The sequence below is a fragment of the Echinops telfairi genome, unplaced genomic scaffold (genome assembly GCF_000313985.2).
Source record: "Echinops telfairi isolate 266 unplaced genomic scaffold, ASM31398v2 ScPeMD7_7475;HRSCAF=8513, whole genome shotgun sequence".
NCBI classification, from domain to species: domain Eukaryota; kingdom Metazoa; phylum Chordata; class Mammalia; order Afrosoricida; family Tenrecidae; genus Echinops; species Echinops telfairi.
The window spans coordinates 23,646,274-23,654,323 of NW_022111379.1; the positions used below are offsets into that span (position 1 = coordinate 23,646,274).

General features: G+C 37.3%; 1 pseudogene; it reads left to right on the plus strand.

Moving 5' to 3' along the window:
* Positions 1-6,135: 6,135 nt before the first annotated feature.
* LOC101638241 overlaps positions 6,136-8,050 on the plus strand; it is an 11,626-nt pseudogene continuing 9,711 nt past the window's right edge.

An 8,050-nucleotide genomic window follows, 5' to 3' on the forward strand; every position in this document is an offset into this window, starting at 1 on the left:
GCTTTATTATTAAATAGTTTATTTTTCTACTACTCATTTTCATCGCTACTTGTATCACATATTGAAGATTATTCAGATATGGAACTGTTTCTTTGTTCTTTAATTCTATTGTATTGCTCATTTTTTCTATTCTTGCTCCTGAATCTCATCATCTTAATTATCATAACCTCATCAAAAGTCCTGAAATATGGTGAGGCAAATATCTCTATTTCTTCTGCAGTGATTTCTTATTTATTATCAACCATTTACTTTTCATATAAAATTTAGAAATGTAACGTAAACCAAAGCACTCCCAGGATGGTATTTGAAATTGAAAAACAAGCTGATGCCAGGGGCTTACGTGGAGAGCCAATGTTTTGAGAATGGTGAGGGCAACGAATGCACAAATGTGCTTTACACAATTGATGCATGTATGGCTTGTGATAAGAGTTGTATGAACCCCCAATAAAAGGATTTTTTAAAAAGCGGGGGAAAAAATGAAGGTGAATAGAATCTATAAACTAACATGGGGTGATTAACAATTCTAATGTGTTGACACTTTTCTGAGAGCATTTTGATGGTAATTTTGTGTCAATTTGGCTAGATTATGTGCAGTGCCAGTGAAATGTTTAATAAGACTTTTCTAGCCAAAGTTAATAACTCCCGCCTAAGAGTCTTTCCCTGCATGGGTGTGGGTAAGAAAGTGGAGAATGATACTAGTAGGATTCACCTGTGAGCAATTGTGAACAAGATTGCCTAGAGGGCCACCCTGCTGTATATAAAAAGAGCCCTCTGAGCAGGAGGAGCAGGCATCTCACTACCAGCAAGAGCCAGGATTGAAGTGCACCCTCAAACCCTGAGATCCTAGTGAGCCTCCTGCATCTAGAAGATAGCTGTGACATCAGAGGAGCCATAGAAGAAAAAGGAACCAAACAGGGAGCCCATAGAGCAAGTAAATCTGAGTGAACTTCTGTCAAGAAGCTGGCTTGGGGAGTAGGGTGCTTCTGGGCACTTAGCTGAGAGAGTTGGGTTTTCTGACCCACATACGTGCCTTTAGGTTTGGCCATTTGTTAGTAGCTCTGAGAGAATTTTTTAATATGCCCCAATGAATAACTGTATTCTGAACATTTCTCACTTCAACAGAAACTTATTGGCTTTCTTAATAAACCCTTTAATGATAAATATTTTCTGTGAGTTCTGTGTAGCCATTTCAATGGATTATAGAATTTTGATAAATAGGTAGATACTATTGTTTGACACAGGACACACTATGGCTCTCAATGGTGTGGTCTAGCAACAGTCTTTTTCTTATTGTTCCATATGCAATGTGATTGTCTTTGTTATGTAGTATATTATAATGTCATCAATCAACCACAATTGGATTTCCCTAATGTGTGTTATGCCTACAGTCTATAAATAGACATTTTCAGAGCACACTCTTTTTTATTCTTCACAATCTCATTGTCTGACCTGTGTCCATTCTTCCTTTCCTAGCCCTCTGTACTTGGGTAAACACTGCCCTTTTGATGTTAAATGGGTGATTATTTTCACATGGGAGTGAATTCAGTTTCAGACCTGAAGGGTGATCATAAGACATAGTTTTGGAGTCCTACTGATTTCTCTGATCTGGTCATTTTATGATTTTGTAGGTTGATAATTGTCTTTTTATTGAATATGCTAATTATTACAGAATATTCATCTTTCAGTTTGATTTTAGTAAATCGTCATCTTATTTCCTTCTTCCAATCGTTTCATATTCTCTACCCTCACTTTCAAACACACCAGAAAGAAGCAGGATCACATCATTTAATTTTTCCCTTATGTTTATTTCTATAGGGAGGTGGAAAAAGACAACTTTAAACAAGAAAAATAAAGAATTTAAATAATGCTCAGAAAGCCTACTCCAAAGATAGTGCTGACTTGATTTTTTCTTATTTAAATGCAAATACTTTATCTTGCTGAAACATTTACTTTCCATTTGAGAAGCAATTACTGGCTGTGCACAGCTGTGCCCCACCCCTCATTTGTCAGTAATGTACTATTTCAACTATGAGAGAAAATTATTATTTTAACTACTATAATCCCACTATTTGGGGATGTATTAGCATCATCTTCTGTGTCACAGGCTTTACTGCACTTCAGTTCCAATTGGTTTTAAGAGTGCTGGGATAATTCCACTCAGGATCCTGCAGTGGGTTCCAAGGCTGGGATTTCCGCTGCAAACATTCCATCACCGTGCCAGTGTTTCCCCTCCACCCTTCCTAAAGCGGAACTAATTTTACAATAATCTATCTTTATGCTATGCCAGCACTTTATTATTCCCAGAAAATAGTATGCCTCAAGAAGTATGCACAGCTTTCATTTAGTTTAGTATTCATTATGTGATGATTGCTATTAAAGAAATGTATACCTTATAGAGCTAAGAATTTTTGAGTAAAATGCTCATGAGAGAGCCTTTACACACATGGTTCTCTGGAGTAGGTTTCTCGGGTCCCAAATGATTCCCAGCTTCATTAGATACTCGAGGATATAATCAGTCTAATGATTAATAGAGTCCTCTCTGGGGAATAAGGTTGCCAGATAGGATGAGACATAGGTAGTAATAATACAGTTTGGTTTTTTGTTTGTTTTTATATTGTTTGATTAGCACAAGATATGCAGATGAACACATTGCTTGCTAAAAGTAAAGAATTGAAGCACTTGATAAAGATTAAATATAATCCAAATCAGCATGGATTATAAATCAAGGTCAGGAAATAAAATCCCTCCCAACTGGACCAAGAAGCAATATTATGATAGACATGGAAATGTTTGAAATTTTCAAGGATTTCATTTTACTTGGATGCACAATGAAAACCAAAGGAAGTAATTAATACTCAATAAAGCAAATGAGAAAATTGTCTGCAAAAGATCCCTGTAAAGTTTTTTTTTAACACAATGATGTCACTTTGAGTACTAAGATGGAACTGATTTCAATCATCTCGTATGCACGTGAAAGTTAAACAATGGCAATTAAACATCAAAGGGAAATTTATGCATTTTAATTATAATTTTGATGAAGAATGTTGTAAATACAATTGACTGCCAAAATATCAAATCTTCCAAGAAACCATGAACATATACAGAAGTGGCAGATGATATTCCTTCATATGTATTTTTATGTGCAGCAAATGATATTCATGACTATAGTAAAGCACACAGGATATGAAGTTATGAAAACGTCTTCACCATAACCAAACACCTTGAGGGAATGAGTTGCAAAGCCTGAGGGCGTATGACCTTACATGGGAGACACCAAGGTCAACCGGCATCATAAAGATAGTGTTCTACGTCTTACACTGCTGAGTAGAAAATGGGGTCTTTGAATATTGTCAGCATCAATTTTGGGTTGAACTATGAGCAGTTACAATCTAGAGCAAAGAAGAATGAAGAAAATAAAAAATTTGAAAGAATAAGGAATACAAAAAAGTAAGAGACAGCATGGACCCCAGCCTTCTGGAGCCTAAAACCAGAAGAATTAAATGATGCCTTACTGCCACTGCTGACCTTGGAAAGATATCAAAATAGGAGTTCTCAGAGAGAAGGGTATATATAACAAGACTCAGAATCCTAAGACATTCCAGGTTTACTAGTCCAATAGTTTGAAAAAGCCCTTTGGAGTGTAGTCCTTAATCTCTTGAAACGGAACTCACCCCACAAAACCAGCCGTAATGTTGCTTTCAGAGAGAGAGAAAAAAAAGACAAGTCTACAGGGTGAACAACAACACCAGGAGTCAATGCACTCTTTTGAACAATCAATCATATGAGAAAAAGGTAGCATTTGCCAAGGGACAAAGCTGAGAAAGCAGGAAGGTAGAAAAGAAAGAGGAATGGGAATGGTAGAGAAAGGAATTGTGAAGTTTTGTTACACTGTGGGGATTGCAATCAATGTCACAAAACAATGTGTGTGAATTGTTGAATAGAAGTTTTCTCTGTAAAACATCATTTAAATCACAATAAAAAGTGAAAAACTATATGAATTAAAAAAAAAAAGAAAGCAGGATCATGAGATTTATTTTCTCCCTTTAAAGTAGGAGAGAACTTTGGTGGCTTAGGGGCTTACCCATTGGGATACTAACCACAAGGTCAGCAGTTCAAAGCCACTCCATGGGAGAAAGAGAGGCTTTCCACTTTCATAAGAAGGTATAGTCTTGGAACCATACCGAGGCAGTTCTACCTTGCCCGCTAAGGCTGCTATGAGTCGGATCTGACTCCAAGGCAGTGAGTTTGTTGTTCTTAGAAGTTTAATCGATGAAAAAAAGATAATGTGCTTGGTAAAATAGATAGTAGTCAAAAATATAAAGGCTCTCAGTGACATGGATTGATATAATGAGTGAAGCAATGGTCTAAAACCATGGTTCTTAACCTTCCTAATGCCATGACCCTTTAACACAGTTCTTCATGTTGTGGTGACCCCCAATAATAAAATTATTTTCATTGCTACTTCATGATTGTAATTTTGCTACTGTTATGAATCATAATGTAAATATCTGATATGCAGGATGTATTTTCATTGTTAAAAATTGAACAAAATTAAAACAGTGATTAATCACAAAAACAATTTGTAATTACATATTGTGAAATATGTATTTTTAATTACAAATAAATGTTGTCTTGAAGCATCGTGCAACATAGGTAGCAGTCTTCACACTGGGTACTCGTATGTGGGTGTATCTGCATGTGGGTGGACCCTCCTGGAGACGGATAGAGGAGCAGTGAATCGGTTCCTCAGACCATCGGAAATACGTGTTTTCCAATGGTCTTAGGCAACCCTTGTGAAAGGGTCAATTGACCTCCAAAGGGGTCGCAACCCACAGATTGAGAACTGCTGGTCTAAACCATATCTACTATGGTGAAGATTGCATAGGACTGGCAAACATTCATTTTGTTATATATGAGGTCCTTATGATTCAGAAATTAGATAGTGCCTGGCTATTAGATAGAATAGTGTCTGGTGCCTTAAAGGCTTGTTTCCAAACAGTCTTCTAAGTGAGATGTCAACTACGTCTATCTGGAAGAAACACACCAACATCAGTTACTACCGAAGGATTGTAAATCATATAAGCCAAATCCAAAGGAGGGCATAGTATCAGAGCCTAAATTGTGAGATTCTGGTTTGCAGAAGGTCGTGGATGACAATGGAAGCCCAAGATACATTTGTGAGATCTACACAGGAACTAAGCCTCCTGTGATTCCCCTCTATCTGTGATGGAGGAATGAGAATAAACTGGTTACCAGAGTGCATGGGAGTGAAACTATAGGAAATCAAAATGCTAAACCTGACAAGGTTAAAGCTTTGTCAATTGATGCCCCCTCTGATATATGTTGGGCCTGATCTGATTTTGAACATTTTCTGTATGTTTTTTTTCATATTGGGGTTTATTTCTGATGTATTTTGTCATTGGGAGTTTAACAAAAAGACATTTTTGTTATATGTCTTCTGGTTTTTGGTTTATGAAACCCAGAGTTGATAGCTATAGAGACAGCAAGTAGAATAAGGGTTCCTCGGCAGGGGGGGCGTGGCAAGAGGTGGGGGGAAGTTGGGGGGATATAATGAGGGGTTGGGTAAAGGGGAGCTGATATCATGGAGTTCAAGAATGAAGAGAATGTTTTGAAACTGATTATGGTAGCAGTTATACCATACTGCTTGATGTGATTGTGGTATGATGTATCTGTATTAGCTCTCAGTAAAATTATTTTACCAAAAAAATACTAATAAAGTTCAAGATGTCCTCAGGGCAAATATTTTGAGGCACTATCCTGCTTCCATGGCTATAGAATGCTTATGTTCTATGAGAATCTGAAATTCTGTTTCACAATGTTTCTGTTTTGATCAGGATTCTTCCATAGAAAATTGTATTAAAACATTCATCAAAGGCAGTTGCACATATATCCTGTTCTGGTCTGTTGACAAAAGATGTAGTTTTTCATAGAAATAATTAAGCATGGAGTTTTGCTCCTGATTGAAAGTAAAAAGCCTGAAACATAATGGAATTTGGCCATCAGAAGACTGTGTCCTGCCCTCAGAGTCCTTAACTACGTCTTGAGCCTGGGTGTGAGTCTAGATGTTGTTTTGACTATTTTGTGCACTCTGACAATTATGCCAACAAAGTGACCATGGCAATTTTGAAAAAAACAGGGAAAAAGAATGACCATGATAAATCCTGGAGAGTGGGGTAAGCCATTACCTATCCTCAGAAAATGTTGATTAACCAGTGCTCACCCACAGGACTAGGGAGCTAGTCCTAGGCCAGGAGTCTTTTTAAGACAAAGACAGACTGGCTAGACCAGAGGATGTACACTGGTACAGATAGGAACTGGAAACACAGGGAATCCAGGGCGGATGAGCCCTACAGGACCAGTGGTGTGAGTGGCGATACTGGGAGGGTAGAGGGAGAGTGGTTAGGAAAGAGGGAATCGATTACAAGGAACTATATGTGACCTCTTCCCTGGGGGACAGACAACCGAAAAGTGGGTGAAGGGAGACATCAGACAGGGCAAGATATGACAAAATAACAATTTATAAACTATGAAGGGCTCATGAGTAAGGGGGGAGCGGGAAGGGAGGGGAAAAATGAGGACCTAATGCTGGGGGCTTAAGTGGAGAGGAAATGTTTTGAGAATGATGAGGGCAATGAATGTACAAATGCGCTTTACACAATTGATGTATGTATGGATTGTGATGAGTTGTATGAGCCCCTAATAAAATGATTTTTTTAAAAAAAGACAAAGACAGAGATGAAGAGCAATGATCATTTTTGTCTTTTTTTCTAGCTGCTGAACCAATGACAATTCCTCCATGCATTCTTGTTACAGCAAACTTATGTCAATGATCTTTTGAAAAACAATTGAGATTATTCAACAATACTTAGCATACCTGTGAAATAATGACTGGGTGACAGGGAGTTTGAGCACATTTATGAAAGGATGAAGCAGCACCTGATTTATAATTTTTCCATATATTACTGGTATTTGTAATGTTCTTTGAGTTTGGGCAAACGTTGTTCTGATGGCAAATCCATCTGTTTCACACATCTGCTTCTCCATCCTGCATGTGTCAAATAAAATCTCTTTTCTTCACTGCTCTAAAACTGTGGTAATTCACCCCAGGATAAGCAATAAACCTGGATTTTTATTGCTTGAGCTGTTTTTCAGAGTTCTCAAATCACTATTTGTTCTATTTTATATAATATTTCTCTTAGTATTGTGGAGAAATGGAGATTAAATTCCTCAGCTACCATCTTAGGATGGAATCAGTTCCATTGGTTAAAAAATTCTTTGACCACCACCACCAAAATTTCACTTGATCTATTCTCTATTTTCATATTCAAATGCATGACTTGAGTTTTAACAATCTCCATTTTGCCCTATTTTTAGTGAAAGATATGATGGCACTAAATTTATGCCAATTTCTTTTCAAATATGCTCACTCACCACCAAGGAATAAATTCTGACTCATAGGGATCCTATAGAACAAGGGAGAACTACTTGTGTGCATTTCCAAGACTAACTTGTGACAGTGGTAGAAAGTCTGATCTTTCTCCCTCAGAGTGGATGTTGGTTTTGAACTAATGACTGAGGTTTGCAGCCTAATGCATAATCACTATGACACCTGGGCTCCTTTTCAAATTGTAGAGACTTTAAATACAATTTGTCATACCTGGTGTGTGCTGATTTCTTTTTCATTTGGATCACTCAAACATAAAAGTGTTATTATACTTAGGGTGGCGTTAACTTCTTAAATTGATGAGTTGTCATATAATATTTGCTGTTCTACTTGATTTAAACCAATGGTATTGTGTTAGACAGGGTTCTCTAGAGAAACAAAACCAGAATGCTAATACATACACACACATATATATATATATATACAACATAAGAAATAAACAGTTCATTAAATTATAAAGCAGTACAAATGACTCAGTGCAACTCACTCTTGTGAGACAGTTGTGAAACACTGGCAGTCCTTCAAGTCTTGAGGGATGCTGGGTAGTCCTCTGTAGAGCAATTCAGGCTATCCAGGCACAGGCAG